Source organism: Hyaena hyaena, unplaced genomic scaffold (genome assembly GCF_003009895.1).
Source record: "Hyaena hyaena isolate Hyena2069 unplaced genomic scaffold, ASM300989v1 scaffold_41, whole genome shotgun sequence".
NCBI classification, from domain to species: domain Eukaryota; kingdom Metazoa; phylum Chordata; class Mammalia; order Carnivora; family Hyaenidae; genus Hyaena; species Hyaena hyaena.
In genome coordinates, this window is record NW_024080673.1 from 46,980 (window position 1) to 71,710 (window position 24,731).

Sequence of the window (24,731 nt, forward strand, 5' to 3'; positions counted from 1 at the left end):
TAATTTTTTTTATTTTCTTTCAAGAGAATTCATAATTGCTTGTTGAAATATTTTTATGATGGCTGCTTCAAAATCCTTATCAGAGAATTCCAACACCTGATTCATCTCTGTACTGGCACCTGTTGTCTTTTCCCATTCCTGTTGTACTTTCCCTGGTTCTTTCCATAGTATGTGATTTTCAGTTGTATTCTAAAAATTTTAGATGTTATGAGAGGATACTATTCAATCTTTTTTAGCAGGCAGTCCTTGTTGAGGCATAGCTTGAGGGTCAGGTGTGTGAGTATGTTCAGCTTCTGACCATGCCAGCAAAAGTGAGGCATTGGCTCAAATCACCTTGTGATCTCCCCATTTGGTCCTGGGAAAGCAGGAAGCAGAGAGCTGACTCACATGTCTTTATTGCTACAGGGAAGAGTTAGAGGCTTAGCTCCTTACTGGTTCCCCTTGACACAAAGGACAAGGGTAAAGCAGACTGTCAATTATCTCACTTCTTACCACCCCTTTTTACCTTCCTGTTGCTGGGTAGAGGTGGAGGCTCAACTTACCACTATACCCTGGCAGGGACATCAGAGCACTGCCTATTTTTGCCAGGTAGAGAAAGAAAATTAGTTCTCTGTTCCCCAGGGTCACCACTCAGTGTGGGAGGTGAGCACATCTATGCTTCCACCGCTACGAGTTGAGGATCAGCATTTTGCTGGATCAGGTAAGTCATGGAGAGAAGGTGGTGAGATGCAGTTTTGATGTTGGTATTTGGTTGGAGTAGGTTATATTGCCAAAAAAATTTTTTTTCTGTTAACAAGTCATCCTTTCATGTGTTCTTTGACCATGGGAATTGGCTTTTCCTGGAGGTTTTTTCTGTTTTGTTGTTTTTGCCTGTGCCTGTTGGCAGTTTAGGTCACGGGGGAGTCAAGAGAGAAACCCAGGGAATTTGCTGCTTTGTCATCCCTTTATCTTTCAAAATTTTATGCTTTTTAGCTCTAATGGTAGTGCATCTAGGAGAGATGGGCTAATCCACATCTTGGGGGAAACTTTTGAGTGTTTCCAATCAGAAGCTAGGATTCAAAACCTCTGATTTAGGCCAAATGATTTTTCTGGATGATACGTTTCCCTATAGAATTAGTTGGTCGGTTGAATGATATGATGAAATTCTACCAATTTTGGTTGAGTTTTCACTGATTGCTTGCTATATGCCAGGCAATTGTGTGGATGCCATAAACTGAAAAGAGAGAAAAATCAAGTCCCTGCCTTCATGGAGGTAATATGCTAGTGACTAGAATGGGACAAGAATGCTTGCAAGACAAAGCCACCACCATCACTGCCACTCCAACCATAAGTTCTTTGGCATCTCCTAGTGAGGCCACTGGACCACTTAACTGGTCTTTCCTTGTCTATAACCTCCCTCTCTCAAGAAGATGCAGAAGCTTCTCTTCCTTATTAGGATCAATGAATGACCACATCTGTCTAAAGTCTTAACACCCTCTGCTGATGAACTATCACTAAGTAAAGTGCACTTAACAAGTTTATAAAGCACCTCCACAGTTCCAAGAATTATCTCCTGCCACAATTTCAAAACCTTGTGACTCTAGCACCATGTTGCATCCCACCTCTTGCCTTTTTCCCATGCTGCTTTCACTGGACTACCCCATTCTCCTCAACTGCTGGGTGAAATTCGGTGTTATTTTTCAGTGATGTCTTTTCTGTGATCCTGGCCCTTTTGGATCCTGTGTCCTTAGAGAAAAAAATAATTTTGTCTACAGGAACATGGTCAAATGGGCCAAATGTTCTACAGAAAGAGAAAGTATCTGTCTATCAGAGGTAGGCTAACACGTAATCAAAGGTCCATATTTTTAAGTATCTTACATAGGCACAAGAAATCCCTTTTCAGGGTCCTATGATCACACATTATTTTTCCCCAGTTTCAACTGCCATTAAACACAGAAGCTTAAGCATCTACAATACTGTGATAGAGACACATAAAGCAATATCAGGAAGGAATAAATCTCCTCACCATCACAATCTTCTCTCTCTCTCTCTCTCTCTCATGCCATCACGCACAAACACAGATGGATCTGAGTTTTCAAGGATCATTGCCATTGGTTCCCTTCCCAGGAGCTGGCACATAGATAGATCTCAGATCTAAATCTAAGATATCAACTAGAGTAGGGCTTCCCCATTGGTGGATTTTAAGATCCACTGACTTATCTATTAAACAGAGCCACCTAGGGTCACTCCCACTGTCTTAGAATACTTTCCACCTTTCCTTGGGCCAGAACCCTAGGCCTGCATCAAAACGTCATAGAGAACTTGTCATAAATGAAGACTCCCATGTCCTCATTCTCACATATTGGATATATTAGTTCTGCATTTACTAAAAGAACAGAGTAGAACTGAGTAAAATAGAGAACATAAAAATGCATCCCAAGTAGTAATATTTATATTTATGTGAGTCAGTGTGTGTGTGTGTACACACATGTGTGCTCACACACATGCATGTGTGCATGAGCATAGTCACCTTTTCTGTAAGGTCGTCCATGATTTCTACCTCCAGAGTTCATCCTTACCTCTTCTGAACTTCCCATTCACTATTCTTGTGGCACCTGCCACTCTGACAGTAACATATTTGTTAACATGTCTGTTTTGTCTAATAGACTGAGGTAATAGACTGAGTTAGATTTATCTCTGTATCCAGTCCAATACTTGAAACATAGTAGATACTCACTAAATCAGTCAATCATTAATAAATAAATCAATAATCACCAATGAATGCTAAAACTAATGGGTAACAGTCTGATGACAGAATATGTATGTGGTATACTGTGGTTATGTTACATACTGCCCTTATTTTTTAAGAAATACACATTGAAGTATTTGAAGTGAGGAGAAAGAGACAAAATGTAACTCCTCAGTAAGTCTAAAATTATTTCAAAATCAAAGTATAAAATGGATGAATGAATGAATGAAGAACAAGAATTATTTTGTTATGTCTTGACATTTGTACATTTTATTTGAAGAAAGGTTTATTCAAATCCTTTGTCTATTTTTTGGGGGGTTCTTAGATTTTTCTTTTCTTTTTTTTTTTTTACAAATAGTTCATTGTCAAGTTGGTTTCCACATAACACCCAGTGCTCAAGAACAAGAATTATTAATAAGAGAGAGTAATGATCTTATGGTTACATGGTCATAGAGACAACTTGACAACATTTATATAATTCCACTCAGTTTAGGTGTGCTAGGTTCCAAAACCACAAGCCAAGAATGAAGTCCAGACCTGCTCTATCAATAAAACATAAATATTAGGTAGGCTTGGCTATGCCTATGTGTACCACAAGTCCATCTTATTTAGCTGAACTGATGAATCACTAAGTAGTTTTGAGTTGGTAACCAGACCATGTGATCTAAAGGTCTAAATGGTGTGAATCACCATTGGCCATGTGAACACACCACCTGCCTCAGCCCGTCACCAGGCACAAAGGTAGCATCATGCTGGCCCAACCCCACCACAGGGGGTTCTAAGTTCTAAGGTTCTAAGGGTCTTATAAGTTCCTGGAGAAACCTCACATCAGCAAGCTCATCTAGAAATAACTCCCTTGCAAAATTTCTACACAAGTTTGCATATACATACTTTACTATTTCATCAAAACTGTATGAGGCCAAGGCCTGGTTCAGTGCTCTGCAGATATTATGTTAGCACAATACTGCCAGACTGAGGGTTCTGATTCAAATGGCCAGATGTTTCAAACACTAACAGTTTCAGCTGATTTGAGTTTTATTCAGTGATTTTACTATGTGTCTGACCAAACTGCATAAATCAAGTGTTCTATTAACATCGGGCAAACCTAACTACCTAATGCCCAAATCTTTTTTGGCCTGGGGTGACTGCAGACTGCAGACAGCTTTAGGAACAGATGACCCTTTGGCAATTGTACCCCCTTTGTGAAGCGAAGTAACATGTGTCTGCACAACTACTGGCTGGCTCCAATATGCAGGAAGGGATAAGGAAAGGAAAAGGTGATGGGATGTCCTTCCTTCACGACAGCTTGGGAGGAGATGCCCATAATATGTAGCCCCAAACCCTGTATTCTGATTACGATATTGAAACTTGTTTGCACATATAGATGGATTAGGAGAAAGTTAACGGAGGACAATGTAGGAGAAGAAGGGGAAAATTAGGTGGGGAGAGGGAGGGAGGCAAACCATGAGAGACTCTTGAATGCTGAGAACAAACTGAGGGCTGATGCGGGTGGGGGAGAGGGAAAGGAGGGTAATGGGCATGGAGGAGGGCACTTGTTGGAATAAGCACTGGGTGTTATATGTAAACCAACTTGACAATAAACTATTTAAGGGAAAAAAACTAAAACAAAAACAAAAAATAAATAAAATAAAGCATATCAGAGGGAGGGTAGGTGAGGGATGGGTGAAATAGGTGATGGGGATTAAGAGTACACTTATCATGAGCACTGAGTAATATATAGAATTGCTGAATCACTATAATGTACACCTGAAACTAATGTAACACTGTATGCTAACCATACTCGAATTAACATTAAAAACTTAATTTCTAAAAAGAAAAAAAAAAAGAAAACTTTCTTTCCCTTTTCACCTTTGAGGCTCTTAATTCTCTATGTCTGTTTTCTACGTCCCTGGACACTCTTTGGTCCCATGTTTAAGGTCAAACATGGTCATTCATAGAAACATCCACAATAAAATGCTATGGTATGATGATCTTTAACCCTAATTTTATTTTTTTTATTTTTTTTAAATGTTTTATTTATTTCTAGGAGAGAGAGAGAGAGACAGCGTGAGCAGGGGAGGGTCAGAGAGAGAGGGAGTCACAGACTGAAAGAGGCTCCAGGCTCTGAGCTGGCAGTCAGCACAGAGCCCCACGCGGGGCCCGAACCCACGAACCGCGAGATCATGACCTAAGCGAAAGTCGGACGCTTAACCGACTAAGCCACCCAGGCGACCCTCTTTAACCCTAATTTTAATTCCTCTCCTAAAATATGGTATTTCCTGAAAACAAAGATACATTCAGGGAAGAGACCAAGGGATTTAGAGGAGAAATTAAAATGAGATTTTAAAAATTCCTAAATTCCGTCCCAACTGAGTCACAGTGAGTTGGGTGACATTAAGCTAATTCCATAACTTGTCTTCTTAACTACAAAATGACAGTTAGAACCTGACGGCCTTTAAGATCACTTTTAAGTCCAAAATTTAGTGCTTCTAAGTAAATTTCTCTTTTGTGTAAATAAGCCATTCAGGAGACTGAACAAACAAAACTGACCATGCTTTTCTAGACATTTCATATTCAAGGTCACCTTGGGAATGTTTTCAGACCTAGTATCTTGTCTTCTATGTAATATTCACAAATGTGAATAAATAAACACGTACATATACATGCACATCTGTACACTGTATAAGATATACATGATGCATACACATACACACACAATATATATAGAAGATGCCAATCTAAAAACATTCCAAAGGTCACATTTACACAAAAGATACAGGACATCTCTGTAAGTGTATTGACAAGAATCAGAGACAGGCCACCACAAGACCAGCAAAAAGACCCAGAATGGGAGGACAGGAAGCTTCAAGAAAGACATCCTCAAAGGCATTTACATGCAGACCACACCTGCCTGTGCATATTAAATGAGAGCTCAGACACATGAGATGATGCTAATGTAGATAAAATATGGATAAGGAGAGACCAGATATCAGCTAAATGAATAGAATTGAGACATTGGGAAAATGAAACACAGCCCTTCAAGCCAAGTGGCCAACATCAATATCCAATTCGGAAAAGTTTGGAAAGGTGACATGCAGAAACTCAGAATCGCTTTGAGAGTCTGATACTTGCTGCATACCCATATATAAACAGGACTGCAGATCCTACTAGGCGAGCCTTTGTGGTAGGGCAGACTAGTACAGGCTGCAGGTCAAATACATGGATCCCAGACTTGGCTATACCATTATCTACAAGTGTATTAATTAATTTTCTGCCCATACATCGTGCCACAAAATCAAGATACTATCAGCTCTACTTTCCTCAAAAAGCTGTTGGAAAGGCTAAATAAAAGTGGATGTGAAATCCCTTGTAGAAATGTATTATTCACAATGTATGCAAATACAAATGATTACTTTTATTCAATCACTAGGATCTGGTTAAACTGTATTATTCGGAGAGGACTTCAGAATGTAGGTAACGCTCTCATCCAAAAGTTTTGGAAGGAAGCATCTTATGTCAGTAACTAGAACCCCCAATAAGTATTTGGTATTTTCACTTACAAGTATAGAATTCATTTTGAGCCCCTTCAGCTCAATGGCCCCGATGACACAAGGGAGTGTGTTCTTATCATCAATTATGGCCCTCTCTGATCCTAACTCCTAGAGGACAGTGAGCATCCCTGCTATCCCTGCTTCTTGGATAAACTCCACTGATCAAATCCCTCAGGTTTTCCCCAACAATGACCATTTTTGCTAGGGCCCCTCTGTCTTTCTGTTCTCTCAATGTCTCTTATATCCCCTTGTCCATTTACCTTCATACTGAATGGTCTCATGAACAGTAACTTCCATCTTGTACCTGCCATCATCCTGGTGCAGGTGTCTAGAGTCACCCCTGGCTAATGACACCAACTTTCAACCTCTTCTCCTGCCTGTGGTCTCTAATATGTTCAACTCAAGTCTACTATCATATCATCTTCTTTTAAGATACTGCTTTTATCACATCACCTTTTTATGCTTTGCTTTTTGTTAACTAAAAAAAGTAACACAATTTCTTTATAAATTATAAATCTTTTTATCAATTCAAAACTGTATAAAGAGGAAAAAAGATAAGATTATTCTTGCTCTTTCCCATAGAGTTAGAAGGGGGCATAACTCAACTAAGGGTATAACTCAGAGAAGGTAGTTTTGTACATGTTAAGTTAAATGAGTCCTGGTTATAGCTTTGTACTATAGGTCTGTAAGGACAGAACTTGTGGAGGAGCAAAGATTTTGCATTTCCCTTAGGCCTGTGGCTTCAAAACTGCATTCCTTAAGGCAGTGGGGCCATATGCAAATGCTTTAGGTACCAAAGAAGGAATGAGGCGCTTCAGGGGCTTCTTGCCCTCTTCACTCAGAGCACCTTCACTCTTCTCTATTCCCCACACTGAGTTTCCAGGTAAATTATCATTGTCAGAAAAAGCCCTCTTGCAAACAAACAAGAAAAAAAAAGTTTGAAACCAGTCCTCAGAGACTATCTTCCTTAAATATCTTTTCTTTCAGATTGGAGTCTGCTGAGTGCTAGAGAGCTGACAATTTGAGATTATTTTCTCTGACAAGAGTCTATAAGGCAGATGGTCTATCTTATTGATTGAGCAAAGATTGATATGTTTTAAATATAAGGCAAAGAAGTGGTTGGTTTGATATTCTGTTATGAAGTCTTCAAAACTATAGTGTGAGATTCCTGGGGGGAAGGGATGATGTCTCACATGTCTTGTGTATTCCCCACAATCACCCAAAACAGTGTCTTGAATTTAGTAAGTGCCCAACATCACACTGTGAGCTGTACTGAATCCATTTTGGTCAACAGGCTTAACTCAGTTTCTCATCTGAGTTTATGGATGCGTGTGTTTTTAAAGCCATTAATGTCAAAGGTAGATCCAGGTGTCTTAGCATATCTTATAAATCTCCCTACAGAATTCGAGGTAAGATATGAAGTATATGAAGACTCCTCTGCTCATCTACTTTCTCCTGGCTCTGTAAGTGTCTGGCCTGAAGTGTTCCACCTAAAAGTGCTTTTCTGTAACAGCCTAGTCCATCTCTGTCAGAGGAGCAGCTAATCTGGTTCCAACTCCCATAGACTTGTCTTCCTTTATACTCACCCTACACTGAGGGTCAATATATAAAATTTCTCCTTTCTTCCTCACTTTTATCAAAACATAGACATCCTATGCCTCATGCCTACATTTTATTCCAGCTGATCCTATAATAGAATTAACAATCTATGGCCTATGGTGGATCATCATGCTTCTACTCCATAATATACATTTTCATTTTGATAGAAGGTAATGATGACTATTCCAAGTAATAAGAAGTGGATGATATTTTGAGATAATAAGAGCCTTCAAATCAGAATAAGTAGGTGATATCATAATCATCTCACCTGCCTGGGTCTTATTATACAAGTATAAGAAAATAGCTTGCACGCTTATCTTTCCATGAAAGTCAGAAGAAATAAAATATATTCTTTCCCATAACTACACTATAAACCTAGCACACTCTAGACTTGACCTCACTTATTGAGCAAAGCGAAGGCCTCCCATTGGCACAAAGATATTCTTCAATCAGTATGAACCCATTATTTCACATAAGTAACTGCTGACTATCTGCTATGGTTCAGACACCATACTAAGTACTCAGGTTATGAATAGGACAAAGTTCCTACCCTAATGGGCATACAGTCTGGTGGAAGAGACAAACGTTAAAAAGACAATTAAAATGAAGCATATTATGGGCTCTCATAGGGAAAAAAAACAGGAAGTCCAGAGCAAGAACACCCATCTTAGGCTAAGAAACTCATACCACAGGTTTAATGTACCTTTCCTCTCTCTGTCCTCAACTTCATTACCATTTTCTCGTCTATGCCCATCTCCTCCTCCATGGGACAAAGGCTGAGGTTCATTACCATAGACACTGGTAACACATGCCTTCTTCTATGTGTTGAAGACAGTCCCTACTGAAAAGATTTCTGAGTTATCTACCGCTTAATATGTTAACTTTAATGATGGTAATGGTAGAAAAGATGAGTCTAAAGCATATAAAATTCTAAAGACATCCTCAGTGAGCTATAGTTCCTACCACAAATAGGAAGCACTCTGTGAAGAGGAGTCAGTTCTCTAACCCTCCAGGGCTGTATTTTTTTCATGGTTCTCTGGATAAACCAAGTACATTTAGGTGAAAATTTATTGAGTCTCTTTTGTGTGCCAGGCAATGTGGTAAGCAACAGGAATACAAAGATTTAAAATAAAAAATCCAAAAACTAAAAACCACATGCCTCTTGGTATCCCAAAGGTTATAACATGGCAGGGGAAGTAAATACACAACCAAATAATTGCAAAGTGGCATTATAATAGCAATAAGAGAAGTGTAAACCATGTGCTTTGGGTCACAAAGTGATCACTTCTGCTTGGATAGGATGCTAGGTATCCTCTATTTGGTCTTTCAGAAACACTCATCAATCTTCATCCTGCTCTGTGCCCCCAGGAAACTGACCAGTATGATCTATATGAAAGGCTTCCTCGCTCTCTCCTGTCCTTCTCCCATTGGTTTTGGCCAGTGGTGAATCCTGGCAGGAGACTAGAGGGAGGGAAACAAGAATGTTTAGATCACTTGTTCCCTTAGCTCCTTTCCTGCAAAGGGAGGATTGTGAGCTGGCTCGATCTCTCAAAAAGCCCTCTTTGTCTGTTTCTTCTGCCCTTCTGGTAACATCTCTCTTCCCCAGGGAAGAGGCAGTTGACAGCCCCTGTTCTACTCTCAGGGGACTTACTACTCTGTCCTGTGCAATTTTCCCACATCTCTCCAACATCTCTGTAAATATTCTCTTTATTAAACCTCCTCTAGTCATCCCTTTGAATGAGCTACTTCTTGCCAGACTGACACAGATGATTCAAGAAAGAATTCATAGAGAGATGAGTTGAAGTGGGTTGACAGAGATTAGAGAAAAAAAGAAAATCTGGTTGCAGGAAGAACACCTGCAAAGGCAAGAAGAGAAATTGCAAGGCATACTTAATGAATTACTCATAGTTACATATGCCTGATACATAGGATGCATGTGAGAAAACAGAAGGAAAGAACTTGAGAAGAGGATGGGCCAGAGACAGGACTTCAGTGCCATGAGAGGAAGTTTAGGGTTGGTCATAGAGTCACACAAATATAAAACATAATCAGTTTTAATCTGAGATGGAAGTATGAGACCAAAGGCAGGAAGACCTAATGATAGGCTACTGCCTAAGTAGTACCTGCTCCCACCAATTCTTGATGTTCGCAATATGTATTCTGTGCCCATCGACGTGAAACCACCTTTTAAAGTTAAGATGGTCAACTGTGAGACTGTGGGGACAGTAATTGCAAAATAGGAGAGAAAATGTTTTCATTTTCCATCTGAAGATTCCCACTTGTAAGAGATGACACATTTAACTTTAATGAATTGGAAACCAAGGTGGTTTTTTTAATCCATTTATCACTATGATGGTATGTTGAAAGATAGGCAAGCGACAAAGGGCAGAAGAAACAGAAGGTGATTGTGAGAATTGTCACTCCCATCCTCCAGCCTCCATCCCACAAAGAAGATGGTTATTTTGAAATCCGTAAGTGGTCTCAAATTTTTGCCATCTCATTTCTCCCAAAAAAAAAAAAAAATGAAGGACAAAGCTCTGAATAGCTAAAAATTTGGAGTGGATATGCAAACAGTTTCTTGATTTGGTTTGGCCAGAAGATCATCTCAGAAGCACAATAATGGATCTAGTCTAGACTCCATCTTTGGAGAGGAGCCAGCAGTCTATAAATGGCAGTTCACATGCAGCTGGACAACAACATGCCTTTTCTTAGAATAGGAGTGAATTCTCCAATTTGATACTTCCATTAGGCATGCAACTCTTTCCAAACTTAGATGAAGTACTGGTAATACTCGAGAACTATAAATCTCATGGCCAAATCAAAGAAAGAAACAAACAGGAAGAATGAAGGACATGGTATATTCTCCTCCCTATTCTTTGCTTAAAACCTGCTTTATTTAACCCTTTTACTCTTCCTCATCACTCACAACCTGACAATCCAACTCCTAGTCACACCTCAATGAGCCAGAAGAGTAGTAGGCTATGTCAGTCTCCTAAATCAGAACCAAGCCTATCTTCACTCTGAAATTTTACATCTGCTTCTATTATCCCTTTCATTACAGAGAACTGAATCCACCATTGGCATGCCTGTCTCCTCTGCTAGACTATACTTTCTTTGAGGTAGAAAGTGTGTCTTATTTATCAGTGTCTTTTTGGTGCCTGGTCCAGGCCCTGGCACCTACTAGATATTCATGGAGTGTGTACCGAATGTCAGTGGGTTGAATTTAGGGCAGACACTATGCTAAAGGGCCAGACACAAATGGAAAAAGGAGAAAGATGGAGTATGCTGTAAATGGCAATTTCTAAGCTCCCTACATGCATTCACTCGTTAAATCCTCACAGCAGCCTTAAGAAAATATTAAGATCCCAATTTACCAATGAGAAACTGAAGCATAATTGGGAACCATGAAGTTTGAATCTACAGCCTATCCCCTTAATCTCTATGCCACACTACTTTTCAGTAAAGCTAGTACGTGCATTTGTGTAATACACTGTACTTTAGTCTTAGTTTCCTCCTGGGCTCCCTAGCACTTATTTAGACAAAGAATCACTTTCCTCTGGAGTCCATCTTATGGCCCATTCCCCCAGCATGCCTTGAGGGCGGTCTAACCCTGCTTGGCAGGCTGGGTGCAGATAAGCACACAAAGCCTTGCCTGGGACTCTGGTGAGGCTGCTGGAAAGCACTTATCTCAATGCCCGCCACTCACTTGGCTTCCTCTTGAGACTGGCAACATACACACAACTCCTTAGGCCGTGCTTGCTTGTTCAGGGGTATCAACAACATTATCCACTAAAGACAGAGGAGGCAGTAATGTGTGGCATTAAAAACCAGGAGGCTTTAACACAAATCTGAGTTGAAAAACATTACTATGCAACAAAAAAAAATTCATCTTGGAACATCTATATTAATGAATTTAATCACATTTATTCTACCCTATCAGATGTATGACTCAGTATGCAAATTAAATATTTAGATAACAGTCTGTGGAGATTACTGGTGTTTGCTCAATAAATTAGTATTTTCTAAAACAGTGTAAAGAAGGGGCAATTATAAAATAGAATGTGTATAATCAACATATAAGGCATAACCTCTCTTTAACAATTTGTCACCAGTTTCCACAAAAGGGCACTAAAAATGCTAAAGAAGGTCTGCATAGGTTTTAATTTTAACATCAAAATTAGATTCCTGAGGATTAACATATCTTTTCATTTTTAACTAATATTGGACACATAGCCACTATTTGTTTTCAGCTTCAAAAATCAAGAATGGTGCCAAAATGATAATAAAGCCAGGAGAAGGCAAAGAACAACAGAAAGGATCAAAGTTGATGTAATCTCTCCCTTTCTGAGCAATGACTTGTGCTTTTGTGAACTTTTTAATGAAAATAAATCCCTCAGGTCAGACTGACCTTCTCCAGACGGTTCCTACGGGGGGGAGATGTGTCCACCAACTCCAGCAGTGGTTCCAGGGAAACACAGAAACAATCAGCTTAGCTCCGGCCAGGCCAGCAAATGTGCTGACAGCTGGATAATCCCCCAAATGACAGTCCTAACAGAATATTCAGGTCCAGCACTAGCACCTTCCCACAGTACTCTGATCAGAACAATCAGCTTCCCTCCTTGCTAACCATCATTGTCCTTGCTCAGCCCTTGTCATTTATCAACTGTCATTTATTCAGCCCTGCAACTTGTCTTGCTGCGTCCAATTCCACACCCCTCTGGGCCACTTGCTTCACTGATCCAGACTCACTGATCCAGAACAATCTTTCTGAGATATAAATCTGGCCAGCGAGTCTTTCTTTAGAAGTCCTGTAAAAGCTCCCTCACTCCAAGGAGCACGGTCAAACTTTGAGACATGACCTCCAAAGCTCTGGAGAACCTAACCTCTCCAGAAACACTTTTGTGTTTTCCAAACACGAACTCTTAGCTCCAGGTATCTTGCTTGCATTTCCCTATGAGAGGTTTCACTTATGGCACCTGCTTTATCTTGAATGTTTTTCTCTACACTCTACTCCTTCCTTTCAAGATGGCCAAAACTTCTATTTACACTAGCAGAGTCAATTCAAACATTTCTTCGGCTGCATCTCTCAGATTGGAGTGGAGATATTCCTTTGTGTCTCACACCCGAATTTCTTATTGCCTTGTATATAACTCTAATATTTATCCTACCCTACTCATTTAGTTAGCTAACTAATTTACTGATCAAGTGATAATTATGGACCAGATTCTTTGCTCACAGTTGATGTTCTGTCAATAAACAAGAGTCCCTCTCTCAAGAAGCTTTCATTGAGAGAGAGAGGCAATTCCACAACCACTGCAATACCACATAGTAAATGCTACTCTAAAAGTTCCAGGAGGGACAATTACCTGTGACTTGGGGGTTGGAGAGGGATGGAAAGAGGTAAATAAGGAAAAATATCTTGGTGGAGGAACTTGAAGTATGGAGGACAAGTAGAAATAGCTTAGATTAAAAAAAAAAAAAAAAAAGAGAGAATGGAAGGGCAATAGGAAGAGCCAAGGGAAAAATCTGGAGGTAAGAGGAAGACCAGGGCCAGGGAGACAGACACAGGAGGAAAACTAAAGGGCTCTATTTGGACTTATTTTGGCTGGAATGGCTATGATACTTAGGTACTCAGATACTTGAATCTATACTGAAAGAATAGGGGCACCTGGGTGGCTCAGTCTGTTAAGCATCCGACTCTTGATCTCACCTCAGGTCATGATCTCACAGTCTGTGAGTTCAAGGCCCATATTGGGCTCTGTGCTGATGTTGCAGAGCCTGCTTGGGATTCTGTCTCTCCTTCTCTCTGACCCTCCCCCAACTTGTGCGTGTGTGCTCTCTCTCTCTCAAAATAAATAAGTAAACTTAAAAAAAATTTAGGTAAGGGATGAGCACTGAGTGTTATGTGGAAACTAATTTGACAATAAACTATTTGTAAAAAAAAAAAAAAAAATTTAGGTAAAAAATTAACTGCAAGAGTTCTGAACTACAGATATAAATGTGAAAATCATTGGCATGAATATATTTCAATCTCATAGGCTGTGATAAAGCGATGTAAGAGAGAAAGAAAGGAGTCATGGTGTACTATTATCTTTGTACATTGCTGGATTTATTTTCAGACTCCTTTGGTGAGGACTGTCTTGCATGTACCCATGAGAGTGAATTGCCTGCAATTTTCCTTATTTGTACCACCCGAGGTTGGTGTCAGATTCAAGATATCTATTGTTTCTACTGATTCTAGAAAATTCTCATGTATTAGAGTATTGCTCCTCCACCATTCTCAAATTCTCTCCTTCTGGAACTTCAATTAGGTAGATGCAGGTTTTATTTCACATTGCCCTGTGTCTCTTAACCTGTTTGATAGTTTGCATCCTATGTCTCTAAAACTATGTTTGGAGTAACTTCTTCAGATCTATTTTCTGAAATGTTAATATTCTCCCCATTTATATCCAACTTGCTATGTTGGCAAGTATAAAGTTTTTAAATTTCAATATGATTTTTGTTTCTAAGTATTCTGTTTACTTTTCCCCAAATCTTCTCGGTCTTATATTCTGTCATTTTTTTCACCTCTTTCTTATCCTTCTTTAAATATATGAAAAATACGTGTGTTATATTCTCTGATTATCATAATATTTGTATTCTTTGTGGGACTAACCCTATAGTTTGTTGTTTCTAGTGTCACTCATGGTGGCTTTTTTTTCCCCCTGTATATTTGGTAATTTTTTACTGTTACCTCTAGTTCCCTGAAATTTTATCAACAGAAATTTTGAGACCTGGGCTTTAAGTGTATGATTCCAGAGGGGATTTGCATTTGCCTCTGCCAGGCTCTTCCGGGCATTGTCAACTATAGGACACATATATCTAATGTGTTTCTTGTTTTGTGTTTTACTTTTCATTTTAATTACACAAGTGACATGAATTCCATCTTCCGACATGAACGATGGGTATAAGAGGTACAAGTTCCTAGTGGAGCTTTCTTTTACTTTTCATTCCACAAAGACCAAAGACAAAGGTAGAAAACTCTTCTAGAAGGAAGATTAGTTTTAGTTCACATACCGAATGTGCCAATCTTTGAGGATCAAAGCTTTATGGAGGAGTTTTTAGTTCAACCTCCTATCCTGCTCAGATCCCAAACTTCATCATCTGTACAACATGCACCCTCACGGTACCTAAAAACCCAAGTTCAAGGATATCAGAACTTGAGCTCTCATTTAATATGCACAGCTAGGTGTTGTCTGCATGAATATACATTTGACCAGGTCTTCCTAGAAGCACATGCCCTCAGGACAATCGACAGCTCTAATGCTTACTTACTCTTATAGAATAGCAAGTTTCTATCACCAGTAGTCTTTGATTGTTCTTCTTACTTTAATGCCAACTCAACTTTGCTTAAAAATACATGTTGAAGTATTTTATCCGATATTTTATCTGTTCTGTATCTAAAGGGGTTTATCTGCCAGTAACATATTGTTGAAGATAAGATCTATTCCTTTATAATCTTATTTTTACAATACATTTCTGAACCATCCATCAGTCTGGCCTTGCAGTTAACCTGAATTGAGCAGGCCATTTCTCCACTTGCAGAAAAACTGTAAAAGTGTCTGAGAGGAGCACAAGCATTTCTTAGACCACTTAAGGGGGCTGGGGAGAACTGGCTTCACACCTCTCAGCCCCTCCCCACCAGCTGGACTGGCATTCTGCCTAATGCCAATGAATTTGCATGCTGCCGCTGTTGCTCCTCACTCTGTCACCCAACACCACCCCACAGCAGAGTTCTGTTCAGCTTGGGTATACACTGAGTATTTTTAAGATAGCATTAAGGCCAAATAATTGTAGTATTTTCAAAGATTATTTATCACTCACTTTTGAAAAGTCAATTTTCTTTAAACAAGGGATGCAAATGAGAGAACAAATGAAAAATGGATTTCCAAAAGAACCACATTTCCTGCTATTCAGCAAGAATCATCCCCAAACACTGATTAAAATATTGGGATTGCTTCATAGCTTGTTAATATCCAGTGAAGAGGCAATGTCACTTAAAATTAGCAGAAACCCTGTGATTTGGGAGGAAAACCAGAGCAAAGTATTTATAAATGTTAACTTGCTAAATAGATTTGTACCAGGTCAGTTCTGGTTGGCAGTAGAGCAGCCAACCACTTATGGAAGGGAATTTGAAAGGGGCCAGAAGGGTCTCTGTTACTTCCTTCCAGTTCCATCAATGACCAGTCAATAGAGCATAAAAAATCCACCATCACTTTGGGTTAAGCCCCTCTCTGTCTCCGTCTCTCTCTCCTTTGTAAAATTTGGTTTATCCCTTTCTAACTCATTTTCTACTGAAAAGCAGATTATGCAATGTCAAGGGGAAATGGTTGGCGTGTTAGTCAGCTTTGGGTGCCATACAAAATAGTATAGAAAGAGTGACTTTAACAGCAGACATTTCTTTCTCACAGTTTTGAAGGCTGGGAAGTCCAAGGTCAAGGTGTCAGCATACTTGGTTCTTGACGAGAGCTCTCTTTCTGGCTTGAAGAAGGCTACCTTCTCATTGTGCCCTTACATGATGGAGAGATAGACAGAGAAAGCTCTCTGATGTCTTTTTCTATAAAGGTACTAATCTCATCATGAGGATCCAACCCTCAAAACCTCATCTAACCCTAATTACCTCCCAAAGACCCTATTACCTCAAGGTTTAGGACTTAAATATATGAATTTACTGGGGTGAGGGGACACAATCATTGAGTACATAACAAGTGCTAACCACAGGCATACTGGGACTTTAGTGGTAAGCAGTTCCTTTTAAAAAAAGGAATTCTAAAGTCTGTGTAATATGGAAAGGAGGAGATCAAACAACTCTGGGTCTGTGTCCTGTAAGGTAGGGAGAAGTTAGCAGTTTACACACTCCAAGAAGATGATGAACTTTACCTGAACTAGATGTGTGTACACAGCAATGGGGATCTGATCTATGGGGTGAAGCACAGCAGCATGAGTCCTCTCTTAATTGATCACATGGAGTCCAGGAAGCGGTCAGTGATTGTTCACATAGCTTGGAATACAATGATATCCAAGTGCATACAAAGCTTTCACAGAGGATAATCATCAAGCAGAATGCCAGTGCCCCCAGCCAAGTCATGGGTCTAGACCAAGACAGAATCTCTTTTGGTTGAGATGGAGTCGCAAATTCCTGGAGCTACTCTTATCTAGGTAACACACCCAATCCTGCATGAGCAAGATGAAGATGGCAGAGCCAGACTGAAGCTATGTAAGACTCAGAGATGCTGGGTAAATGGCAAAAAGTGCCAAGAGGGAAGAGGGGGCACAAGAAGGTAGTAACCAACACATTTCACCGCTTTTCCATTTTCCCTCTGACTTATGTCACCTTCATACTTTACTTTCTAACTTCTATTCACTCAAAATTGATTGGGTCTGAGTCAGAAGGGCAGTTTACTGCCCATTTATTATTGATATACCATGAACACCCAGACCCAATTCACTTTCTCATGGGGAGTAGATGTGTTGTCACAAAGCTAGGAAGTAATAAAGTCTAGTGGTTTTCTGTGACTACTATGTACAGCCCAGGGGAACAGGGTGCTATTCAGGCTGGGATTGGCTAAGACCAAGGCCAGGCCACCTTTGAACCTTGGTCTAGTGGTGCATTGCTCAAAATCTCAGGTTAAGCAACATAGGTGTTTTTCTTTGCCTGTTCAACAATTCCTCCTGAACTATTCAGTGGGGCTATGTCCCCTCTTTGTTAAAAAAATTTTTGCACTTCTTTCTTAGAAGGAATCAGAAAAGGTATGAAGATTTATACTTATTTGAAAGAAAATTACATAGCACTATTTATCTCCAGCTTGAGAATAATTCATTTATAAACTATGCATCTGTAGCAAGTCTTCCTTGTATAAAGCTCTTGCTTCACTCATTCTTACTTCAGTTACTTATTGAACATGACTATGAATCTTTTATATATAATCTCTGGCTACACTGGCATTGAAAAAGCAGTCATTGTCTTTCATGCTTCATATATCTCTTCTTGAGCACTTACTATATGCCAGACACTGGGCTACATGCATTATCTTTATTGTCTCATTTAAGCCTCAACAGCAACCCAATACAAAAAGGACAGTATTACCTCTCAATTGATATATGTGGAATCTAGGATTCAGAGAGAGTAATTTATTTGTCTAAGGTTACACATCTAGTTATGTCAGTTCCAGAATTCGCAGTGAAAGAGAAAGATCTCCACCTTCCAGGACCTAGCAATCTACTAGAGGAAAAGAGACCCACAGATAAATATGTGTAATAAAGGGTCATGGGTGTTATGACAAAACCACCTATATTGAATAGAGGGGGGGAGTACTAAGGGGTGGAAGTCTAAAGACATCACAAAGGAGCTAGCTTGAGATGAGTGATGTTCATATCACTGGGTAGCAAATGTATGTGTGTTGGTTGTGGTTATCCATATGTGGTAGAAGGTGGCTTGAGATCCATGTTAGGAGGAGAGGTAATGAAGGAGGAAAAATGTATCCAATCCTTTAATCTTGTATTCTAACATGATTCTAGACAGAAGGACAGAGCTTCATAATTTATACCATCTAGCATCATTCTCTAATGTTTTGTATATATTTTATATCCACAAGCAGATCATACACTCTATTAGGACATTTCATGTATGATAGTTTCTATCATGGTTTGCAGAAGATATTACAAAATAGTTGCTGGCTTCTTGTTGAAGTACCAAGAGACAGGAGTGCTGGTGATCATTACTTGGGAATAGTTTTTTCAGGGAAGCAACAAGGTCTCTATTCCAAAGTGCAGTCAATTTTTTACTTTCCTTTGGTTTTCCCAAACATCCAAAAAGTCTTAATCATTTTGTTCAGTGAGAGGAAAAGAGAAGAAAACAAAAACCTTATAATACCTCAACGGTGAGCAGAACTGCTCCCTTTTCCCATTGTTCCAAGATACAGAACTTCTCTATTGCTCAACAGTACAAGGAGCCATTGGTTTTTAAAGTGAAATGGTGCATCATACTCAGAACTCAGTAGACCAGCACAGAGGAATGAGAACCAAGGTCACAACAGATGATGCATGATGCTAACCAGACAAACAAGAGCATCACCAGGCTCCTATCAGCTAAGGTTTAGTGGTGGTGGCAGCTTATCTTTTTTCTTTTTCTTCTTCTTCTTTTTGTAATGAGCTTTCTTTATACTCTCTCTTGACTCTTTCCTGTCTCCCCTGTTCTATGACCCTTGTCAAAAACAAATAGAGAGTGATAGTAAAAGCAGCAGGAGGACATTCTAAAAATAAAGACAAATACCAAGGGTTATAAGGAAGTAGCCTGTGTTTGTCATGGTCCATTAATATGTGCTGCTGTTTTTTCTCTCTATTTTATTTAGACATAAAAAATCATCAGATATGACTTTCTAGGGCTATAGCAGATGCATTCTTGTCTAATTTTGAAAATGGGAAAATGAGGGAAAAGACTGGGAAGAACCTATGGGTCAAGGGAGAGCCCTTAACAGCAGTGAATAGGTGACAGGTTTAAGGACTGCCAACTCAGCAATTTTTCAACAAAAAGAAAAGAGATCAAAAAACTCAGTCAAAAAATGAGATAGACAGTTGGGAGATTTGAGTCACTACATTGGACAACAAAAGTCGTAAGTCCACATGAAAACAGACAAAAAGAGTGGAGAAGCCCAGGAGTTAGAGGGAACTCACCAAGCTGACAGATTTGGGTCTAAGGTCAAGAGCTCTACACAGCAGGTAAATTGCTCCTGTCCTGGCCAAGGGGCAGACCTTGAAAAGTTCTGGTCTATAAACCATACAGGATTTATTACTCTGCTGTTGAATCTTTGAGTTCACGTCATCTGGACACACGAGCCCAACACTCTCAGACCTTGAGAAGACCTGCTGACAAGTTAGCATTGGGTCAACCAACTCCAGCAGTTGCCACCCTCCAAAGTGGATTCTGCCTGGGCCACTAAGACTTTGGGAACCTCACCTTTTGAAATGAGTGCTTGTTCTTTTTTTTTTTTTCTTTTTTTTTAATGTTTTATTTATTTCTAGGAGAGAGAGAGACAGCGTGAACAGGGGAGGGTCAGAGAGAGAGGGAGTCACAGACTGAAACAGGCTCCAGGCTCTGAGCTGGCAGTCAGCACAGAGCCCGACGCGGGGCTCGAACCCACGAACCGCGAGATCATGACCTAAGCGAAAGTCGGATGCTTAACCGAATAAGCCACCCAGGCGCCCCATTGAGTGCTTGCTCTTAAATTAATGACCTTCCATGATGCATTCAGAGGATGAGGGAATTTGTCTCAATTGGGACGGCACTGGATGGAAAGGAGATGGTCTCTTTTGGAGAACCATACGGTCTACCCAGAAGTCCTAACCTGAACTTCCATTCAATGATACATCCTTTCAATAGCACCATCATTCTTTCTTCAAAGACTCAGATCATGACACATTTAGGGGTCACACTTCAAATATGGATAAGAAAGCCAAAATTTTAGATTAAAATACTAGACTTTTAGAACCAGAAACAATCTAATCTGGTATTTTCCAAACTGATTTCCACAAGCGTTTATGTAAGTGTGGCAAACCCTAATTCTATCCATCTGTTATGGAGAGTCACAATGCATGTTAGCACATTAACAGCTCTGAGAGGTCCTGCTGTAAGAAAATCTGTTAAAATTTGTTTAATCTAAGTGTCCTTGAAACATATTTGTCCACCAAACATTTTTATTGCTGTAACTATTTGGGAAACATGGATCTAGTAAAAAGCTTCTATTTTCCTTCTTTCCTATTTCCATCTTGTTTCCTTCCTTCCTTTAAGGGGCAGCAAAAACCAACAGAGGTAAAGGGACTTGTCTAAGATCATGTAGCTCATTAAAGACAAATCTAAGACTAAAGCCGCCTCCTGGCTGCTGATCCTGAGTTCTTTGGAACTCATCCTAATCATATCTTAACTTGTGACTTGTACAATGGGAAAAAGGTGACAAAGAGCTGATTCAGGGCCTCCTCACCATTAGGTCCATAGTCTGGGGAACCTACCTGGCTGTAAGGCTAACTATAGCAACAGAGTTCTCAAGGCAGAAGTTCTGGCAGCTTTGAGGCTCAGGAGAGTTGCCCAAAGTAGAGGGTCCAGGGAGATACCACCGTCTCAGATATCATTCCATAAACTGTTGCTAAAGACCTGAGAGGGTGGACAAAGAATGGTGGTAAAGAATCCAGGTGACATACGACACTCAGAAGACTGACTAGCAGATGATGGTCAATGGCAATGTGGTCCCTGCCACCAAGCTGGGGTGCCAAGTGAGGCACCTCCATAGAGGGATGGAATGCACAAATCAGGCAGGCTCCACTGGAAGAGAGTTTGGGTGAGGCTTGACTTAGAGAAACCGAGGGGCCCCTGGATGGCTCAGTCAGTTAAGCATCTGCTTTCAGCTCATGTCATGATCTCACAGTTCCTGAGTTCAAGCTCCACATCAGACCCTTCTGCTGCCAGCATACAGCCCACTACAGATCCTCTGTACCCTCGTCTCTCTGCCCCTGCATGCTCACTCTCTCTCAAAAATAAATAAATAAAGCTAAAAAAAAAAAGAAGAAGAAAAGCATTTGACAAAGTACAACATCTATTCATGATAAAAACATTCAACAAAGTAGGTTTTGAGGGAACATACCTCAACATAACAAAAGTTTTATATAAAAAACCCATAGCTAGCATCATATCCAATAGTGAAAAACTGAGGGCCTTTCCCCTAAGGCCAGGAACAAGACAAGGATGTCCACTCTCACCACTTTTATTCAAGATAGTATTGAAGTTCTAGCTACAGCAATTAGACAACAAAAATAAATAAAAAGCATCCAAAGTGTTAAGGAAGAAGTAAGACTTTTGCTCTCTGCATAAGACATGATACTATATATAGAAAGCCCTAAAGACTCCACCAAAAACTACTAGAACTGATAAATGAATTTAGTAGTCACAGGATACAAAACCAATATGCAGAAATCTGTTGTGTTCCCATACATTAATAATGAAGCAGCAGAAAGTTAAATTAAGAAAACAATGACATTTACAATTACACCAAAACAATATAATACCTAGGAATAAACTTAACCGAAGAGTTTAGGAAACCTGTACTCTGGGGGCATTTGGGTGGTTCAGTTGGTTGAGCATCCGACTTCAGCTTAGCTCATGATCTCACAGCTCATGAGTTTGACACCCTCATCAGTCTCTATGCTGACAGCTCAGAGCCTGGAGCCTGCTTCAGATTCTGTGTCTCCCTCTCTTTCTAACCCTCCCCTGCTCACACTCTCTCTGTTTCTCAAAAATAAATAAACATTAAAAGTTTTTAAAAACAGAAAGAAAAACCTGTGCTCTGAAAACTATAAAACATTAATGAAAGAAATTGAAGATGACACCAAAAAATGAAAAGACAATCCATGCTGATGGGTTGGAAGAATACTATTCAAATATCTATACTACCCAAAGCAATATACAGATTTAATGCAATCCCTCTCAAAATACCAACAGAATCTTTCACAGAACTACAACAAACAATTCTAAAATTTGTATGGAACCACAAAAGACCCCAAAGAACCAAAACAATCTCTAAAAATCAAAACAAAACAAAACTGGAAGTATCACAATTCTGGACTTCACATTACATAACAAAGCTGTAGTAATCAAAACAGTATGGTACTAGTGCAAAAAAAAAAAAAAAAAAAAAAAAAAAAAAAAAAAAAAGACACATAGATCAATAGAACAGAAAAGAAAACCCAGAAATAAACCCACAATTATATGCTCAACTAATCTTCAACAAAGGAAGAACAAATATACAATGGGGAAAAGTCTCTTCTACAAATGGTATTGGGAAAACTAAACAGCTACATGCAAAAGAATGAAACTGGACCACTTTCTTTCACAATACACAAAAATAAACTCAAAATGGATTAAAGACCTACGTGTGAGACCTGAAACTATAAAAGTCCTAGAAGAGAGTATGGGCAGTCATTCTCTAACATTAGCCACAGCAACATTTTTCTAGATATGTCTTCTGAGACAAGGGAAATAAAAGCAAAAATAAACTATAGGGACTATATAAAAATAAAAAGCTCTGCGCAATTCAGGAAACAATCAACAAAAGTAAAAGACAATCTATGGAATGGGAGAAGATATTTGGAAATAATAGAACTGATAAAGAGTTAGTCTCCAAAATACATTAAGAACTTATACAACTCAACATCCCCAGACCAAATAATCCAATTAAAGATGGGCAGAAGACATGAATAGACATTTCTTCAAAGAAGACATCCAGATGGCCAACAAACACATGAAAAGATGCTCAACATCATTTATCATTAGGGAAATGCAAATCAAAAGTACCATGAGATGTCACCTTATGCCTACTAGAATGGCTCAAATAAAAACAAAAGAAACAAGTGTTGGTGAGAATGTGGAAAAACAGAAATCTTCATGCAGTGTTGGTGGGAATGCAAACTGGTGAAGCCGCTGTGAAAAACATTATGGAGTTTCCTCAAAGAGTCAAAAATAAAACCACTCTAAAAATAAAACCACCCTATGATCCAGCAATTGTACCACCAGTCCAGAAATACAAAAACAAACAAACAAAATAACACTAATTCATAGGGATACATGTACTTCTATGTTTATTTCAGATTTATTTACAATAGCCAAACTATAGAACCAGCCCAAGTGTCCAATTGACAGATGAATGGATAAAGAATATATTTATTAGAATATCACTCAGCCATAAAAAAGAATGAAATCTTGCCATTTGCAACAACTGCTATAGAAAGTATAATGCTAAGTGAAATAAGTCAGTCAGACAAAGATAAATACCACATAATTTCACTCATATGTGTAATTTAAGAAACAAAATAAACAAGCAAAGGAAAAAAGAGAAAGGGGGTAGGCAAGAGAGACAGACTTTCAGGCTTCTGAGCAACCTGCAGAGGCCGTGACCCATCCTCTATGCCTCCTTAGTCACCCAGAGCTTATGGCAGGAAGAGCAAAATTAAACACAACTGGCATTGGGATGATGTGCATTACTTCCCCCTTCATTAAATGGATAGAGAATTAGCTAAATTATTTATCTAAAAAAAATTTTGCCAGGAATATTTTTAATTTTTCATCAGTATCAGTCTGTAGGTTGCATTAATAGTATTTATCAGCTTTCTCCACTGGGCTCAGGCCTGTAAGACTGACTCTTGTCATTCTAGTCAGAGATGTGCATGAAGACACAAATGAATCTGGAAGGATGGGATTTACTCTTCAGCAAAGAGTTCATAGGTGCCATCATTCACTGTGGCAACAGCAGTGACAGAGCAAAGCAAGTTGGGCTCACTGAGCTCCAGATAAGGGGAAAAAAAAATTAAATAGCTTATTGAGAAGCCATAGTCAGAATACCTTCTGGGGTAGAATACAGGCAAAAATAAATGGAAAATAGAGAAATCTTGGACTACTGGAGGAAGCTGACCTCTATTCAACATTCCTTTTGGTTTTATGGTATTATGTACCCAGAGGTTAGAAAACACTCAATCTCTGTCTCTGTGCCCAGATAAAGGGTAGGAGTAGGTAGGTATGCCAGCTCCAAAGTGGTGGGAAGCTAAGGATTGTTTCTACTTAGCTTTGGAAAGCATTTAAACCCATGGATTTTCATGGCATCCAAAACTCTAGTATTTCACAAATAATTATGGAGCCTGATTAAGAAGCTGGTACACTAGCAACTTCCTCCCCTGCCTGCATGTGCAGTTTCTCTGCACTGCATGCTGAGGACAGGGCCTCCTTTGCTTAGTGATCCTTCCTGCCACGTGGCCATCTGCTTAGCTCATACTTT